This window comes from Lissotriton helveticus, chromosome 11 (genome assembly GCF_964261635.1).
Source record: "Lissotriton helveticus chromosome 11, aLisHel1.1, whole genome shotgun sequence".
NCBI lineage: Eukaryota > Metazoa > Chordata > Amphibia > Caudata > Salamandridae > Lissotriton > Lissotriton helveticus.
This window is the reverse complement of record NC_136072.1, coordinates 435155821-435176563: the sequence shown is the minus strand read 5'-3', so window position 1 is coordinate 435176563 and position 20743 is coordinate 435155821. Positions and strand designations below refer to the sequence as shown.

The window sequence follows — 20743 nt, the reverse complement described above, 5'->3', positions numbered from 1 at the left end:
CACCCACTTTCTTGGACATTAAACCTAATTTCTTCAGAGCCCATCATACCGATCGCCACTTTTCAGCGCTAAGCTGGCAAGGAAGGGGACCGCAGAAAAATGTTCTTCAAAGAGTTTGAACCAGGGGTCTCCAACCTTTTGTGTGAGTATGACACTGGTTGAGGTACCAGAAGAAGCAAACAATAGTGCAGCAGAGACATTCTGTGGTCGTATATGGTCCTAGCTGAGGTCATCAAAATGACGACACTGCCCAGCAGTGACATCCAGTGTCCTCTAATCAGAGTATGGCACTGGCGAGGGGGGAGAGAGTGAGCACACACTGGTGCAGCAGGCACAAACACCCCGAGTCCAGTCATCTATCCAGATTAGGACCGGGTCGGCATATCGAGATGAAAATGGTCATCTCTTAGGTAAAGAATTTCATGACTGGGGAGAAATTCGGGTATTAGAAGCACGTCGGGGGCATTTCAAGAGCTGAACTGTATTTTAGAGACAAGTGAACACTTCTTGTGAACTGCAAGATTGGGTGAGAGCGGGCATTTCATGGGCAGTGCTGAGTTATGGTAAAGAAAAGGGGTCCTTTCAAAAGGAGAAAGGCTTGTGTCAATGGACTTATTGATGGGGGAGAAAATGAGACTTTTTCATGGGAGCGTCAATATGGGATGAACAGCAAATATTTTCAGTTGGGGGAACAGCCGTACCACGGTGGAGGAGCAGTTCAAAGTGTTATTGGGAACCATGGGGGCACTCCGCTGTAACTGAACTGCACTACTGGCGAGACAGAGAGGCAGTTTAAGGGGGTAAAACTACATTCCAGGGTCGGATCAAAGGCTCTGTAATGGGATATGTTTCTGAGAAGAAAAAAATGGACATTTCCAGTGTCGGGATGAGGTAGGAGGAATTTCAAAGTGGAACACTCAGTACGAAAAGGGTAGGGCATACCATACGACTGTTATTGGGAAGAAGTGTGCATTGTAGTCGAACTTGTATTTTAGGGACATTGCTATAGGGCGGGTCTCGGTATTAGGGTGAAAGTGGGGGTTTACAAAGGGTGGCTGCATTATTTTTAGGGTGAAGCATAGACATGAAGGGCTCAATGGCTGGTTACATTAAAGAGGATGTTATATGAGGGTGTTTCTTTGGGTGTCGGAAGCAATCGATGATACACAGTGATAAGCCGACTCTTAATGATAATGACGGAGAGAAGGGTTGGCCAGCAGGCCAAGCAGAACGTATGCTGGCCCGCACCTGTGATTATTCTCCCACCTCCACAATAGGATTTTAGCATTAATGTTGTCACTCCCATGCTGCCTTCCTTTTGCAGAGATCACCATATTGCAAATGCCTGCCTATTCGATATTGTAATATTGTAACCCCCGCCCCTTCATTCTTCTCCCACAGCTGAGAGCAGGCATGCAGCAAGCGGTGCATCCTCTTCTTACATGCCTGTGCTCTCCGGATAGGTGGGGTTAATCTTACAACAAATGCCATAAACAGTCATTAAAACCCACCGTAGAAATATTCTTCTGTCGGAAATCAACATTATACAAAGCTGAAGAAAGAGAATCGGATTGCACACTTTGAAATACCTCAGTGATGCCTGACCACAAGCGCGCCATTCAGCAACTTGAGAGGCGGTGGGGGGCCAGCACTGGGCAGTGTCTGACTCGGAAACATAACCCAGGCCTGACAAACATTGTGAAATGTTTTTTTTTCATTCCAGAATCCTAACGCTACAGGGTCTCTAAATCGGTATCCCTGCACCAAAAGTAACGAATCTGTGTTAACACCTCGAGAGGCATCTCGGCACAGCTTACCTGCTGTTCTGTGGAAATTAATATAGGGTGGCAGGCTGTACTGAAAAGGGCAGATGGCGCGGGTCCCGGGAGTTCTACTGCTTGCGCGACCTGAAAACCAGCTGCTCTGCCCAGCCACGCCTGCTGCAGCTCCTCACTGGCACTTGTAGCACTCGTGACTCAACAGCGTGGTGCCAGTGAAGAAAAGGCAGGGGGCGCTTAGAGATGGTCACGAGACACGCATCACGTAGGAAGGAGAGAAAGGTCATCCTCTGCGGCCCGCCCCAGCTAAGCTCCAGCCAATCTGAGCAGCTGGATTGGGTGAGGGTGGGCATCGGAGCCTGAAAATGACCAAATAGCCCAAATAACACTAAAGGGCTACTAAATAGAGCACTATGCAGCACGAGCTACTCGGAGGATCTCGACGAGCTACCGGTAGCTCGCGATCGACCGGTTGGAGACCCCTGATCTACGGAGATCGGGATAGACCGGGCGCTTCGTTGGCAGGATTGCTGAGACCTAAGAGGGAAATAGACAAGATGGTAGGCATGATGGATGACTGCAGGAGTCCGCTCAGTACCACTGAAGATATAATAACTCATTTCCACCCATATTACCTACATTTACACACCTCTCAAATCCCAAACAAACAATGAGGCCCCAGAGGAATACCTATCCTACATAAAAATGCCCTGGCTAGTATGCGAACACAGGGAACATTTAATGGCTCAGCTGACAGCGCAAGAGATAAGAAGGGTATTGCGGGGGATGGCAGCAGGGAAGGCACCAGGGGCGGATGGTCTTCCAGTGTTTTTCTACAATGAATTCCTAGATATACTGATCCCTCACCTCCAAATGCTTTATGAAGAGATGGTGGAGTCCGGTATCATGCCGCCTTCCAAGCGCGAGGCTATAGTTTATTATAATCGTTTATAATCGTTTATTAAAACCGGGAAAGCCACCAAACACTTGCTCCTCATAAAAGCCCTTGTCCTGACTTAATGTGGATGGAAAATCTACGCCAAAATACTGGCCAATATACTAGCCCTTTTATTATCCAGCATTGTTTGCCCAGAACAAGCGGGGTTTGCCCCAGGTTTGTAACCTGTCTCATAACTTAAGAACCTTATTCGTGTAGTTCAGTGACTGAGTCCAGAAGCCAAAGCTGTGGCAGTGTTTCTCAACACTGAGAAAGCTTTCGACTCGGTGGAGTGGGGCTTTATGATTGCTGTACTGTGCAAGATAGGAGTTGGAGATATATTTCTACGATTAGTTATAGTGTTGTAGACTTTACCTACGGCTAGAGTAAGAATCGGAGACGCTGGACCGAGGAGGCTGTATGGTACTTGGGGATTCAATTCCACACCGACCCCACACTCGTGATCCAGGAAAACTATGGTAAGGCCACGTAACAACTAATAGTAAATGTAGATAAATGGATTAAGCTCCCACTTTCGTTAATGGGCAGAATTGCCATCATGAAAATGATAATCCTACTAAGATTCCTCTTCCTTTTTCAGGATTTTCCTATTCTTTTACCCAAATATCTGTTTAAAATTGGCGAACACAACTGATACGACTTGCATAGGCCGGTAAATAGCCCTGAATACGGTGGGACTCGCTCACTGCGCCTTATGAGCTCGGGGGGTTGGGTGCCCCAGACCTATAAAAGTATTACAACACAGCTAACATTACATTTGCTCATTACTGCTCCACACAACATACCCATCTTATACTTGGAAAGGAATGCGGCGGAACCGCTATCATTACCCCAGTTGCTCACACATCCGTCCTCCAGGGGTACGCAAGTCTTTGATTCTCTAGCTGTCAGGGTGCATGCATGGCAGACGTTACTACACAGGCAGGCAGGGACTTTCCTGTACTCCCCAGCAATGCCACTCCAGTGGAGCATGTGGTTCTAGCTGAGTCAAGATGCGGGTGCCAGGCAGGCACTGCAATCCATAGGCATCACCAGAATGAGAGATTTTTTTCGGGACGGCACATTAGTATCCTGGGAGGCTTTGCTACGACCAGAGGTGCAGCTGGTGGGTACGGCGCTGTTTCACGTCTTAGACACACGTGGCGCGATCTCCTGGGCGATGACTTGCAGGAACCACAGGCTATGGAGACCTACACTAACCTTATTAAGTCTGAAGAGCCTCTTAAGCTGATTACCAAATTCTACACTAGCTTACAAGCCACCCGTGGATCTGAGGTCCTTAGAGTCAGATTGGAATGGCAGCAAGATCTGGGCGCACCGTTGACCGACAAAGAGTGGCAGTATTGTTGTTCCCGAACCCGGTCAGTCTTCTCTCAACGGAAGGCACAGACTGTTCCATTATAAATTTCTGCACAGGACGTATTGCACCCCAGCGTGCCAGTTCAGATGTGGGCTAGTAGAGGACTCCTGCTGTCAGAGGTGAAGGGCGGAGAATGCTGGATTCTGGCACCTAGCTTGGCAGTGTCCTGGGATTCAGGTTTTTGGGGAAAAGGTGTTCCAGGAGCTAGGAATAATTATTAGCACTGAACTGGAACCAGACCCTAAGGTGGCCCTTCTGGGGTGGAGTCTTACAGTCAACAAGACAGTGAGGCTGTTACTCGCCATTGGGCTCCTTTTAGCTAAATGCCATGTGGCACTTTGCTGGACAGGAGACCTGCTACCATTTATTAAAGAATGGCACGCTGACCTGTTATATTGTAACACACAGGCAGATGTTTATAATGAGTTACTTCCCCCCCAGAAGTCGTCCCAGGAACTACTAGGGACCATACCAAACATGTCTCTCAAACACAGCTGTGGATGCAGTCTTAGACCCATAGACCACTCCACTTGTGTCACCATCACAGGTGTTGGGAACATAGTAGATAGAGTAAGGAGGTCACGGACACACACACAACATCTGAACGGGGCACTAGACGGGAGTTGAGACTAACAAGAGTCATTGGCAGGAGGACTGCGCCTAGACTTGATTTATAGTGGATATTGCAATGAAGGTATTCCCTAACTGTCTGATTCATGTACTTGCATATTGCTTTGGACGTGTATGATACTTTGAAGTGATGTAACTGTGCGTTATCTTTTTTTGTTTGTAATCAGTCATATTATGAAACTTATGGAAAAAAAAAATTATGTATCTATTTAATGATTTTTATACAGCACTGACATGTCCCCTTGTGGCCAATGTCTCACAACTAGGTAGTGACTGAAACAGCGTAGTTCAGAACAGTGCTAGACTGCAGACAGAATAATGAATCAGAATGACTTCAGTCACTGTGACGTCTGAGCAAATATCAAAGTGAGAGATGTGGGTCTACTTGGAAAATATCAAAAAAGCCTGGTCAGGAGATCATAATGGCTATTAAGGCCCAGGCCCGGTGAACCCATGAAGCCTTTGGCATGCTTAAAGAGCCTCTGAAAAGGTTGGCTTTAAGTGTTTCCTAAACTGAGTATAGTTTAACTGACCTCTTATTTTGGGATTTCATCCACATTAGGCAAAGTAGTGCCTTCCATACAAAGGCAGAGAATGTATGTTGAAGGACTTTAAACGTATCTGTGAAAAAAGGTGGAAAATGCATTGAGGTCCTCATACTCCCAATCTGCTTGTAGCTTGTACTAAAAACTAATTAGTATCACAGGCATGCAATTCATTAATATGTAACACGCAGGAAGCCGATTACAGCGAAAAAAATCACGATAGTCTCTTAACTCAACCAAAAAACCTTTAAAATTGCTAATTCACTGTACACTTTGAATTACTGTCACGTGAACATTTCACCCTCAAAACAACTCAGTGACACACTTCACAATTCTCCACCTGCTTTAATCACCCCACAGGTCCCTTTACCTCCTCAAATTATAAATTGTCAATCCACATCTTTAATAGACTTTAGTCAGCTTATGGAGGAGAGAACATGTTTAATGATGTCATCAAATTCGGCTCACTGTTCGATCCATGCCGGGTCTATTTCATGCATAAAAGTTCACAAAGCATCTGTCCCACCTTAACTTTTATCTGTCACTCTTCACTATTGTTGCTTTCTTCCAGCATGTGGGAAAAATTGTTAATTGTAAAACTTTTACTCAACAAAAGCACTACAGATGCCTCCTTTCCCAGTAAACACAGACCCATTTCCAAACTATCTGTAATAATAAAAATGCTTGCGAAAGAAGTGAAAAAAATACCTTACTCATTACTTACAGAAGGGCAACCTTTTAGAGCATTGTCAAACAGGTTTTAGAGCACTGCATCGCAATTAATCATACCTTTCGGCCACTCTTGATAATTTGCGTATGCCAACAGTTCAAGGAAGCTCAGCAGCTCTCATTTTACTTGATCTGTCAGCAGCATTTGACAACATATCTTATCAGGTGTTGATCAACAGTCTATACGAAGGCATCAAGGGCATAGCCATTGACTGGATTAAAGACTATTTAAATGATCAAATCACAAGCAGACTCTTGCCCCCTTTACATCATATTTCCAGGAACCCACCTCAGGTGTACCACAAAGCTCATCTGTCAGCTCATAATTTACCCTAAAGGTGGATTCCCTCGCAAGACTAATCTGTTCATTTCGATTTAATTTTAAAATGTTTGCAGATGACAATCAGACCTGGTAAGATTGGACGAAAACAATCCATCAGCATTTGAGGCTTTCTTCAATTGTCTTACTGGACTTCTCATTCGGAGGACAGAAAACTTGTTAAAAGTTAACATAGACAAAACTAAAATGTTATGTATAGGTAAACCAAGCTTTTCTGAACCGCTGTGTTAGTACCCCTTATAAATGACTCCCCTCTACTGGTCCCAGTTAAAACGCTCCACAATCTTGGCTTTCTATTTGACAACTCTCGGTCATTGGTACTGCAAACAAAATCTATTGATCTTGCTTCTTTAATCTAAGACTTTTGAAAAAAATGATCCCTTTCTTAGACCAATCTGCTCAAATTACAATTCAAGCAGTAATCTTACTGTGACTAGATTACTTTACCTCACTTTATTTAGGTCTCCTAAAAGCCTCATGAATAGTTTGGTCCATATCCAACTTTCTTCTGAAAGTCTACCTTGTCATCTTCCTAAATACACCCACATCTATTTACACATGAGCACACTACACTGGCTACCCTTTCCTTCTAGTATCACATTCAAAGCTATATGCATAGTCCACCATTCCTTTCCCAACTGGGGTCTTCTGTTCTTGCAAGAGAAACTGAAACAGTACAACTGCCCTTGAGAACTTCGTTACACAGAAAATCTTCTTAAAATTGCACCTTTCCGGAGACCTAGACTTAGCTGTAGATTATTCTCATTTTTAGAAGAGAAAATGTGGATTTCTCTTCCTTTACCACTCCACAGGAAAGATAACTATATTTTTGTTACAAAGAACCTTACAACATTTCCATTCTCACATGAGAGCTTTCATCTGCAAATATTTGGTGCATTCTACTTAATGTTTCGCTCTTCTTTGGACTAATGGCAACCTAGTGGAGAGCCAAGACACTCTGCTCAGGGGTAGTTTGCAAAAAAAAGAATCATTCCATGCAAAAGCTGAGACCTTTCATCAATCTTGTTCCGTGTTTTCATCATCTGATCTTTCCTAGGTATAGGTGTGAAGCATTTAAATGCTTCTAGTTCCTCCTACGGCAATAACATGTCACCAGATTCTACAAAGTGGGTCTGTTTTATGTAGTGCCTTTGTGCACGACAAATAATAACTAAAACTTGATTGTTTGCTTTAATGTATATCAATAAAAGCACTCCAGGAAGAAGAGATGGGATTGCACTCTTGGAGGTTCAGCACACTCTGGCTGTCTGATTTGGAGTTCTCTGTAATTCCTTAGATGCGTAATTTGTGGAGCCCAGCACTGATGATACTGTAGTAATCCAACCTTGAAAGGACTAAGGGCCAGGTGTACATAGACTTCCGTTTGAGATTCCCTAATTTCGAATTTACGTGACTCACTAATAGGAAATCGCAAACAGCTATGTACGACAGTGTGTTTTACACTGTTTGCGATTCCCAGTGGTTCACAAATGGCCGACCACATTAATATTTAGGAGGTAGGTCGCAATTTGGGACCCACTGGGAATCACTAAAAACACATGGATGATGGCCTGCTGGGGGATAGCAGACCACCATGTTGGTGTTTTCTTTTAAATAAAGTATGATTTCTTATTTTATTTTAATGCAGCCTTAAATGAAACAAGCCCTTTCCTAATACTGACTCACTAACCCATTTTGCGATCACAAAATTGGTTTGGTACATGTAAAAAGGCTTTTTAGCAGTCGCAAGCGGCCTGATTCTGCGTATCGGGCATTTTGCAACAACAAAAAATCTTTGTACATCTGGCCCTAATGTTCTACCTATGCGACAGATTGCAGAAAAAGGCAGAGTTTTCTCAACAAGGATACTTGGGTTTCTGTATTTACATCCACATGTTATCTGGGAACAAAGAGCACTCAAGTGTTAAAGATGATTCCAAAATATTTTGCTTTGGTTGCCGGGCTTGAGGCTTGTCTATGTGAGTAACCTCCTCTGTGATGGACTGAGCCAGACAAGCTGAGGGAGGTGATCACACTGCAGCATGATGTGGATGAGGGGAAAAGGCAGGGTGAACGAGGAAACAGCAGTTTGCAGTGTTTCTGTTTCAGCTTACCATGCTCAGAATATAGAAGGGAACAAACTCTAGGTTACAGCCTGCATTTACAGCTGCAACATGTTGATTTTAGACAGTTGATCCACAGTGCTGAAACTCAAAATTTCAAATGTGCCACATTAAAAATCTATTGTTTACAGAGGAATACGGCACTTTGAAACAATTGGGGAAGTATTAAGATGTTGGTGCTTTGAATCTTAAAATATCTAATTTATCATTTTAATGTAATTATCTAAGGAAATTACCACAAAGAAATGCTAGGGGGAGAATGACAGGAGGTAATCCTTGCACCCTTTAGTTGATTCTCCAATTCAAAACAAATTTAAAGCTTTTAGTTCCCAGACATAATGAGGTACAGTCGACCCATGTCGGAGAGTATGGGTGTAAGTGGTCAAATACAAGAGATTATATACAGAGATGTGTGTTTCTCTTGAAAACACAATCAAGCTTACCGCTGGGAATCACAACTAGAGAATGCTGCATTGAAAATACAAAGTCCAAGAATTTCTTCTCTTTCTGAAAAGACAGACAAAAAAAAACTAATTATAACGAGAAATAAATATTGATGTTTCCTGGATAATTAAACTTCATACTGTTACAGTTTAAACATAATGTTTTTGTATAATCCAGGTCTAAAACAACGGACTACTCTATCTAGTGTATTAACTCCTTTTCCCAAACCAACGTAAAATAAAGCATTTATTTAGCTGTCTTTAAACAGTACAAAACCTAACAATGGTAGGGGCTGACACAAGGCGTATAGCATTTGATCTTTAATTTCTTTTACAATTATGCTTATGGTGTACAGAAGGAAAGATTGCAACAGAAGATGACTAATGCATGCAATACCTACACAATACCAGTTTAATAACAAGCACTGGCGTTGCCAATAGGTTTCGCATTTGGAAAGTTGGAGCTATTGGTTTTGTAAATGACATTTTATATTTATATATTGTTATTGACAATGCCAATAACGATATATAAATATAAAATGTCATTTACAAAACCAATAGCTCCAACTTTCCAAATGCGAAACCTATTGGCAACGCCAATGCTTGTTTTAAGTGTCATGCTCCGGGTTCTATTCTATATCGAGATGCAAGGACAGAAGCAGCAAAATACTAGTTTAGTTTATGCGTTTCTAAGCAAAGCTCTGAATTCCATCGACTGCGCCCCTCTGAGACCCCCAGTTTTTCCATCCCACGTAACCCCTGGCCCTGCCTGCCTTCTGCTGGGGGACCTGCGCGCTGGGGGGGGGGGGGTAGTTTGCATTTCAAGCCGGTGCTTCGCAGGTCACCGGAAAAGAATCTGGGGCAAGCATTTAACAATAACCCCTCATTCCCATAAGCGGACATTGCATTTAATGCATCGAAAACATGTTTACAGTGAAAACCGCTCTATAAATGCACACCATCATCCCGCCAGCAAAAGCCCCCTGGAGCGCTGAGCGCCGCAGCCGGCGCCTCAACCGCCCAGGCTATCTGAAAGAAAGGATGGTGTAAAGCACCCCAGAGCGCTGAGCACCAACATCTCCAGACGCCGCAGCCGGCGCCTCAACCGCCCAGGCTATCTGAAAGAAAGGATGGTGTAAAGCACCCCGGAGCGTTGAGCACCTACATCTCCAGACGCCGCAGCCGGCGCCTCAACCCCCTGTGCTATCTCACATTCACCCGCTCGGAGCAGCGCTCCTCGCACAGGCCGCTCACGGGTTCAACGCTCGCTGCTGACACGTGCAGTGCTCAGCATGTCCCGAGCTCGAACCCCTCTTACAATTCAGGCTTCCACCCCCCCCTCCCAGAAATGAAGAGACGGTTATTATTTATTGCATTTTAAATGCAAGTTGCTTTTTCATTAATTATTCTTTCATTGAATCCCGTTTCTTTCTTTACTTCCTTTCTATCTTTAATGTTCAATTCGTGGCGCTAGTTTGCTTGATCTTCCTCCGTGCGTGCACCCCCGGCCCCCCATGGAGGCATCCCCCCAGGCATGGAGACATACCCGCCCGACCCCCCCAGGCATGGAGACATCCCCGACCCCCCCAGGCATGGAGACATCCCCGACCCACCCAGGCATGGAGGCATCCCCGCCCCGACCCCCCCAGGCATGGAGGCATCCCCCCCCGACCCCCTCAGGCATGGAGGCATCCCCCCCAGGCATGGAGGCATCCGCCCCCCCCAGGCATGGAGGCATCACGCCCCGACCCCCCCACCCATGGAGGCATCCCCGCCCGCCCCGCCCAAACTTGGAGACATCCCCGCTGACAGCAGCTGTGCTAGAATCAATATCTTGTGCATGGCCCCCCGACTCGTGCCCTGAAACCCCCTCAGAGGCGCCACTTACTTCTTCTGGGCGCTATGAGGCTCCATGCAGGGTTTCTGGGCACTGATGGACCAAACCTGAGCGCTGCGGAGTAGCGCCTATGTACCTGACTCATTTGCATAATTAATGCCAGGTGAGTCACTCTGAAAGGCCCAGTTTGAACTCTTTCTCGGGGCTTCTATTGGCTGGGCCTGCACTATCGTCACTTCTTGCACCGAGGATTGTGTTTTTTTCTGCCTTTAAAAGCAGCAGCTGGCAGCCTTCGCGAGTTAGTTGTTTAATTAAAACGTTCGTTTTTTTGGGGGGGTTGTAAAATGTGATTGGAAATTACTTTTTTTAATTGCTCAGACACTTTTTTGTGTGTGTGGACTACCTGTTTGTTTTGATATGAGTATGATTTAGCAAAATTCGTTTCTTAAGCTTTTTTGAAGAGTTTTATACTTTTTTGGGGATAGAAATGAAATGTGTATTGGGAGAATAGTTTTTATTTTTTTCCCCGTAAAAAAACGAAGTGTTCAGTGTGTTTTTTTCAAAGTTCAATATGTTAATACAACCCCGCAACGGCGTAGCTGGGGGGAGCGGCGGGGGAACGGGGGGGGGCAGCTGCGTGGAGGGACGGGGGGGGGGCAGCTGCGTGGCTCTGGTGCCAGCCCAGGGTTTCTTTGGGCTCACAGTCTTCCAGCACTGCACACGTCGTGACGTGCATGTAAGTGCAAGCACAGCAGCTGGACTCCATCCATAGCGCTGCGGGCCTGGCACGGCTGCTCCCGCAGGCAGCGCTAGCCGCGGCACTCTGCCCGTGTGGCGGGCACTGCTCTGTGAGAATGAGCTGCAGGTGACCCCAGCAGGAATCCTGCAAGTGACAGCGTCCTAAAGCCAGACCCCGCCCCCTGCAGGCTCCGAATCTAGCGCCTCGAGTATGGAGACGGCTCAAGCGTCACATGCTTGGATCTGCGATAGGTGAGTGCAGGCCGGAGACATGTAACATGTGATGTGTGTCATGCCAGGGTCTGGGTTCAAATGTTTAGAATCGAGCTCTCTGTGGCCCATTTGCAACGTGCTCCTTAAGCTAAAAACGGCGGCTTCTAAGCACGTGATTCGGATTGTAATACCAAAACAGATCCGGTTAGTATTTTAAACCTGTGCCTCGTAAGAGAACTGAAGAGACTGTGGTGTTTCTATGTAATAATATCATATACAAACAAGAAACAACGGCACAAAAGGGGGGCAGAGGCTTACCTAAAAGCCTCGGTAGACGCTGCTCGGAAAGCACAGCGTCCTGTAGGGATTCGGGGGCGTGCTCTCCCCTTCCCATTGGCTGGAAGGTAAAATTCCAGCCAATGGGAAGAGGAGAGGGCGTGACTTAAAAAAAGACACGGAAACGCCCCCGAATCGCGTCAAGGCGGGCCCTGAACTCAGTGACGCTCCTCTCCTCCAATGGCTGGCCAGCATTTACGAGGCCAGCCAATGGAGAAGAGGGGCGTGTTCAGGCCCCATACTACTAACAAAAGATTTCGGCTCCGCCCACCCACTGCTTACGCAGTGGGACGGTAGCCGAAACCTAAAAAAGATTATACAAAACACAGGACAACACAAGTATTCTGCAAGAGAGGAAGTAAGTACAGTCTAGTTTCTTCCTCCCGAAACGACATCAGATCACTGCTCAATCAATACTGTATTGGTAACTTCCATATCTAAGAGAAACTCTCCCTTAGTATGGCAATCCTTATTTTGCCACACCACACTTTCCTATCCGCTGCTCAAATAAGCTCTTACCATGAACATAAACACTTAACTAACATGTTGCACTAAGACAATTCAGTACACATGATTACTAATCAGGCTGCAAACAACTGTAAAGAATAATACTTAGGAAACAGTACTTCTCCGAAATACATAAAGGACATATTAGGTGGTAAATATACTACATTTATATGTCAAAAGTAATTGCAGAAGTAAGGTTTAAGGGAATTCAATGCTGCCAGTCACCACTGCTATTATATGACAATAAATCAGTAAATGATTGTGGGGCAGTTGACGGCGTGAGAGTTTCAGAGTGTTTCCTTTGCTTTTAGTCATTCTGGGAGTTAAGGTTTGTAAGTTAGATGTATCAGCCTAAAGTGAAATTATTTCATTTGAAAGAAGAATTCCCTTTATTGGGGTGCAAAGATAATTTATTTAATTGGAGCTTATATTTCTTGGCTACTTGGAATTACGTGCAATTACTGACGTACATGTGCTTGATCAATGGTAGAAATGCCATGCTGCAACAAGGTCTACAGATCAGATTCAATAGCAAACTGTGTTTTTTCTAGACAGAACTCAGAGGAACAAGAAAATAATGATTTTGATTATTATTGACGATAACCTAATTATTCAAGAAAATGTCTATGATCCAAACGTAATTCTTTAAAATTTGAAAATAGGTTTCAAGACTTAAATGGACATACAGTCACGATAAGCACATTCAGACTGATTCTCCGATATAAACCAATAACATTAAAGATATACCTTTATGAAACGTAGCAGAAATGCTATTCTTATGAACTGGACATTTTCCTCCAGTTCATAATACTCCATCACAGACTTCGTCCCAGAATTTAAAAACAGTTTCAGGGGGGATCCTTTAATGTGAAGCTAGAGCAACGGTCTCTGACTGCACTGATGTTCAGATTGGTACTTGAACTATCGTGGTCCTATGAGTTGGCAACAGAGCCTAAACTCTGCACTCGTACTGGTGAAAATGAAAATTCTTTCAAGATAAACTAAATTATTTAAAATAAATGCTCAGCTAGAAACTTCAGCATTTTATAAATATCAAATATGTCTGGGATTATGGCGAGTAACATTCTAGCAAACATCTTACAACTGACAAGGATTTTGGAAGATAAATGCAGACGTTAATATGAACAAAAACAGTGTGATATTAAGTTGATATTTAAAAAAAAATTGTAAAGAGGTTTATAAAAACCTTTAAAGTAAAAGCCCCAGTTTCTTGTTGGAGTTCCCCGTGTGCCTACACTCCTATTGGGTGAAAAAGGATGACGGATATGCCCAAGGAAATTGCAGATATATAAAGGGCAATTAGCTGGATGAGGATGGAATAGGTGTCAGGTCTAGATACACAGAGGACTTTTATCAGAGGCTTACAAATGTTATTTTGTACCTACTATGTACAGTATTAAGAAATTATATTGAAAACATTGTTAACTGAATGTATGTAAGCTAATTAATATTTAATCACTTATGGGAGAAAAAAAATCTAACAGATCACTCTCAAATGAAAATGTATAATCTTTTTCTCTGAAGCTCATGCAAACCGGTTGGTGAAGGGCTTAAATAAACTAGTTGATCTGTCACAGAAAGGCTTCATCTGTTGCTGGTAAGGGAGTGAGGACATCCAGAGCAATGAGTAAATGATGGATTAAGTCAATGTACTATTCCCTCCTTCTCAATAATATAAATGAAGAAAGTCAATCATTTGGTGACATTAAAAACCAGTATTACAGATACTTTAGTAATGGTTTTAAATCATGAAGAAACAAAATGCAGTTTGATCTTTTGAGGTTTCATAAGTTATGATATCTTGTCACCAACTAAGTAGAGCACAATGGAAGTCCTACCAAACACTTGATATCGACATAAAGCTCATATTTACCGCAAGATATATAATAAATTGGCCACAAAAATATTTAACATTTATAGATTTGTTAAGGGTGTGTGTTTGATAATGATTGCAACTTAAATCCAAAGTTGAAGTAATATACGAAGATGTTAAATGAAACAATGTCTGTTGTTGTCACTTCAAGATACCTTTAAAGTTTCTATTCTGCCAAAACTCTTGTGCTATGTTTTTCATGTGATTACACTGTCAATTAAAAAATATTTGGAGGAACTGCTGGAGACAAAGAAATCCAGCATTCCTTGCTTCGTGCATGTGATTTTGGAGGGTCTGTTTGCTAATTCTGGACTGTTTTTCACACTTTTGGCTTCATGAAAATGCTATTTCCCCTAAATGGTGCACAAATGAAGAAAGTTGCTGATTTTATAAGTAAGTGTTCTTCTTTTTATTGAGAATGAAATTAATAAGACTTTCAATCCTCCCAACTGTTGTAAATACTCCAAAGGTGTGTAAGAAATTGTTTATCATATTTTGAAGCACCACTGTTGGACAATGCTTTGAAATAGAACTACATGTATTGGAGAAGCTGAATAACGAAGCACACCTGCTGCGACAGTCTTCCAATCCTTAAATACAATTAAAAGCTAACAGTTTTTTAGATAGGTGCAAGATACTTTTTCAGCAATTAATAGAGTAGGGCAAGGCATAATAGATGTTCTTTCACTTTATAAATAAATAGATGGAACTCTACTTTGAAAAAATAGAAAATATATCCACTTCAGAATTATTGAGAGGAAGTATAGCTTGAGCTGGTCAGATGGATTTATATTTAATAGGTAATTTGGAACAGATATTGCATTCTTACACCAAGAAGTAAAGTCCATTTGAAACAGGAGTAAATAGAAAATAGGTGTTATACACAATTTAACGATCTCCCACAAAACTGACTAAGCTATTGTTACGCAATCCTGAATTAGGCAAGGGATACAGCAACATTTATAGTGCTTTTGTCAATATCTTGTGGAACCAAAGAAGGATAAATGTATTCAGGAAAGAGGTGCTGGACATGGATGAACTTCTTAAACGTTTGAAATTAAGTATATTAAATTAAATCAAGTATTACTCTGTATTTCAGGCACTTGTAGTCTGAATCTGGATTGACAATAACTTGGGATTAGTACTAGCACTTGTAGTCTGAATCTGGATTGACAATAACTTGTGATTAGTACTAGCATTCTAGTGTAAGTCAAGTAGGAATTGATTAGTTGAAGAACTGGCTTCAGATCTAGGGGGGTTTCAAAGAAATAGGAAAATGAATGTGTGAACACTAAATATTGAAAAGAGATGTTTGTACACAATGCCAACCTCCTGCATGCTATCTTGAGAGTCAAAGCAACAAAAAGCCTTCAATTGTGGTAATTGATATTTCAGCTAGCTAGAAAGGAGTGAAATTGTGTTTATTAAGCGTACTGTTCCTTTTTACATTTATCAGAGCAAGAAAAACATTCAATACACCCATGCATTTAACGAGGAGCTTCAATGCAGGTTTGTCCCTACCTACTTAGAGTATTATTTTAAATTTTTATTGAGACAACAGCGCAAACAAAAGATTGGGATATAAACCTGTGGGGAATCAAACAAAGTATACTTGCATCCACACCGGTGCACTCTATGGATAATATAAGCAACTACATATAACAACCAGTTAATTAAAGGCCAATTACCCTTCTTGTAAAATTCAAGCACAACAGTATTTGCAATGTAGAACTTGATCAAACTTAAGAATGATATCTCTCAGTTCGAAGCAAGCTAGAGAGTGTTGGAGAAAATAAAAGGGCCTTAACATTTTATAAGAAATTGGGGTATTAGTTGCAAAGAATGCAAGTACATTAGAAGTGATAAATCCACAATTGTCTTTTTACTGTGAATCAAGTACCCCATTGTAGGACTTCACTCTCAGGCTAGCGAAGCAGAGCAGTCAAAGGCCTACTCAGGGGAGGTGATGTGGAAGCAGAGCAGTCCAAGGCCTACTCAGGGGAGGTGATGTGGGAAAATAACCCCAGCTCGTTGGTACACAACATCACTCAATAAATTATTGTCCAGTCCATGCTTATTCTTTTAAAAAGTAACAGTGCATTTTATACACACACATTTTAAGTTACAAATATGAACTTCAGGACATTCCCGTAATCAAAATACCTCTCCCCACACCTATGCCAGACAGAACAACTTAATATAAAGGTGTGTCTTTAGAAATAAGGCAGGCTTACTGGCTTTGTCAGTGTGTCATCACAATGATAAAGACAGCCACATGTCATGATGTAACATTGATAAATGGTGATTTGTCATTATCAACATTTTCAAATAAAACATTTCAATTAAAAATCATGGGTCTCTAGCATGTTGAATGTCCCGGGCGGGTGGTCCCCAATGATTAATGAAATGTAGCAGCAGGGATAAGTACTATCGTACAGTTGTAAAAAGTGCTGGTACCCTTAAATTAACAAGCATTTACAATGCAACGGTTTCGCCTTTGGATAAGTTAGAGCTATTGGCAATGTAAATGACAATGCCATTTATTTATCTGTTTTCAAAACCAACACATAAATACAAATTTTGTCATTTACAATGCCAATAGCTCAAACTTTTCCAAAGGTGAAACTGTTGCATTGCAAATGCTTGTTTTTTATTGGAGCCCGTTTTCATTAAAGGAAAAAGGACGTTTTTTTTGTTCAGAAATAGCCAGTAGACAATTTCTTCCTCTTAAAACTTTTTTTTAAACATTCACAAAGGAGAAGGGATCCTAAAGAGTCCCCCTCCCCTTTTGCAAACTGGTTACCATCTTCTTCAAGGTGTTGGTAAAATATCAATGTTTTGCACCCATATTTTGGATGCAAAACATAGATACATCATTTGCAGATGCTTAGAACACGCCCCTCCATATACCATTTTAGTACCCATCGAAATCCCATTTTAGGTGTATGAAAAAATGTTCTGACCCCTAAAATGGAATTAGTGAATAAGGAAAAGCACGTCACAGCTGCAAATGCCAAACTGGATTGTTTGCAACTGTTAAAATGCTTGGTAGATCTTGAACCATTAATTTTATTTAAGAGTGACTGCCCGGCACCTTCAGTAGACGTTTTTTCCCAAACATTCCATCAATACCCAGTTTAGCAGTACAAGCACTAAGACCATGTTTCTCCTCTGACTGCTGAACAGGAAAAAACACAATAAGGCTGTAAATGCTGGCCGCATGATAGCGTTTTTTTTTTACTTTCAATTATGCTACACAGCAGATGCACTGCTGCTGTATAATATATTTTAAAAAACATTGACAAATTCACACAGTATTACTATTTAGCAATGCCAGTGTTTTTTTTGCCATGTTGCACAAAGGCGTGGCTGAAAAAGCAAAAACAAAATTTAACAAGACCATCATCGTTGACCAACGTGAACTATGCCCCTAGTCCTGTAAAGGTGCAGGACGCGTGTCCCATTTAAGAACAGGTCACCGTTCAATGCTAACATTAACCTCATTACCTGCTCCCGCATAGGTCTCTTACACCCCCCCCCCCCCCCGACTCGATAAGAGTGGCTTCTTTATGCATCTCCCATATAAATCTGATACAGTTCTCCTATCCTATATGAGCTCCGATTTCTTTTGCTTCTTCAACTAACTCTGACCATACAGAGATTGTTTGGCGCAACCCCTTCCCCTTTTGCAGAATATCTTCAATATGATGCAACCCGCAGAAGTAGCGGACTCCTGTCCCGCCGCAGCCTTACCCACTGCAGTTCATTAACCTGCCCCCACAAAGCACAACGCAACGTGCCACCCCCTCCCCTTGTCAAAGCAGCTGCGTCCTGCACCCCTCCTCTCAAGAGAAGCTTGCATAAGACTCCTGCCCCGTCGGCGCGCCCTCCGCAGTCCCTTTACCTGCTCCGCAGGGCACACGTCCCGCTCTCAGCCCCTGCGCACCATGCCTGGCCCCGGGAAAGGAGCCCTCTCCTCGGCGTTCAGCCCTCGTCGCCCCGCTCTCCCTTCAGACCTGACAGGTTCATCTCGCTCGCTTCCTCCTCTCAGGCAGCAGTACACTTCGGCAGAGCCCAGCCCACGAGCACCCCAGACTCCCAGCCATTGGCTGTGGGGCACAAGACTTCAGCGGAGATCATTGGCTCACAGGGTCACTAATCAAAAATGTCCGAAGCTCTCACCCCTCCCCGACAGCTGGTGATTTTTAACCCGGTGTACTGCTGCCCGCGGAAGGGGAGAGGGTGCATGGGCGGCTGTTCTTTTAGTACGGTATATTTTCAAGCAAAAGAAAGGAGGAGGTTTGCGATTTTCGCCCCTGGTTCATTTCAGAGCAAACTCACATTGGCGTACAGAGTTTGGTGAATCCCTGGTGTATTAAATTTATGTGAAAAGAAATTCGATTTGTAAATTACGTTTCCGGGAAAATATTCGCTCTACCGTTAGGCGCTGTTTGGTAGAAATGTGCACTCGTATACTCTGATTTGCAGAGTTGTGGTCGTTGCAATAGATATTGTGTGACTATTTAAAGGACCTGAATGTGTATGAGGCTAAGCACACCGATCTGAGGAAATTTTAGTGGACATGTAAACTGATTTGCACTGATAAGGATTTAACAAGGGTAATTTCATCGGGCACCTCTGGCCAACTGGTATCCGATTAAGTGCGTTAGGCAACTACTGCTGTTATTTGCAGCCATTGAAAAACAAGTCAGGTCCCGGGCCGGCCAGCCAATCACAGCGCGGCCCGGGAATGACGTCACGGGGGTGTCCCGGGCCGGCAGCCAATCGCAGCGCGGCCCGGGACAAAGGGGCGGGGCTTAAAAAAAGCACCAGAAACGCCCCCGAATCGCGTTTTCGAGAGAAAACGCGATTGACAGCCTCTGCCTCCCAATGGCTAGCCTCCATTTATGGAGCTAGCCAATGATAGGCAGAGGCGGGTCATCACCCCAGATAGAAATCAAGAGGTTTTGCTAGCGCATGCGTACTTCGTACGCATGGCTAAGGCAAAACCTAAAAAGGGATATGGGTGAACAAAGGGGAGAAACCTCGATCCCCCACAATTCAGATTGGGATATGGCAAAGGCACTCTGCATAGTTGGGGAGGCAGGTAGTTTCAAACCTGGTTGCAGGGCGGCAGGGAGGGGGTACATTGTTCTAGGTTATTAATGTTTCCTATATAGATGACGCAGAGGGCATGGGTGGCAAAGGGAATGGAAGACACGCCCAGCAGCATGATTTCAGTGTGACCAGATTGGCACAGAGACAAAAACGAGTCATAACAGGCAGTACAGCATATTATGTTGAGAACTGATACACCACACGGTACACCAACCCCGCTACCGGACATGTGCCCTCGTAACCATACACACCTCGACCCTGGTCTTCCCTGGAGAACATCCACTACATAAGAAAACAACTCTATTGCGTCAGGCTCGAGAGAAAAGAACAGAGGATTATTTTGGCTGGGCTCGGTACAAGGACATTCTGGAAGAATTCAGACTGTTTTCTGACACGCAAGTAAATGCGGGAGGGTCCATACCCTTCTTCACCCTGCAAGGAAGAGCGGACGCACGCTGTTTGCAGATAACCAGTTGGGAAATGTTGAAGATGATCAATGATACTGAGCTCTGTCTAAAAGCTATCGAGGAAGAACTAAGAGTCATCTGTCTCATGGTGCTGCAACATCGGTATGTGCTGGACTTGATGAACGCGATGGAGGGTGGGGTGTGAGCCACAATCGGTGCATCCTGCTGTACTTTTATCCCCAGTAACGACCTAGACAACGGGACACAAGCTCTTGCCATCCAAGCACTGCATCATCTACAAGCTGACATGAAGGAGGGACTGCCCCTGAGCAGTAGTGGTCAATATATTGGTTTTCCTGGCTGCCCAGGTGGGTGACCAGACTGTGCACGTCATTGCTTCCGATTATCATTTTTGTGCTATTTTTGTGTAGTTTCCAACAAGCAGGGGTTTTCTGCTGTAAAAACGCAGTCCTCAAAAAGGTAGAAGGCAAGTAACTAGTGATGTAGTAACAGGCACAACATAAACACACCGAACATCAAATAATGTGACTGTCATGAAGTATGGGGTAAATTATGTAGATGAAAGTTCAACTAAAGGTGGGAATGGTAATATTGGAAAATACGATGTCAATGTACGCCATGAAATATGTATGCATCCAACGAACTCACATCATTGTTTTTGAATCCACCCAATATGACCTTCCCATCAACCCAGAGTAAGAAAAACGTGGCTAGGCAGGTCCTGCAACATAGGCATGAAGCAACTGAATGACAGACCACACGTGGA

General features: G+C 43.4%; 1 protein-coding gene across 8 annotated transcripts in view; it reads right to left on the bottom strand.

The window, feature by feature from the left end:
• Positions 1–20743, bottom strand: part of MFF (mitochondrial fission factor) — a 222544-nt gene that overhangs the window by 183414 nt on the left and 18387 nt on the right. For all 8 annotated transcript variants that reach the window (XM_078665946.1, XM_078665940.1, XM_078665943.1 and 5 more), the window contains exon 2: positions 8907–8970. The gene's annotated coding sequence lies outside the window, so the exon portion shown is untranslated. The remainder of the gene's footprint in view (positions 1–8906; positions 8971–20743) is intronic.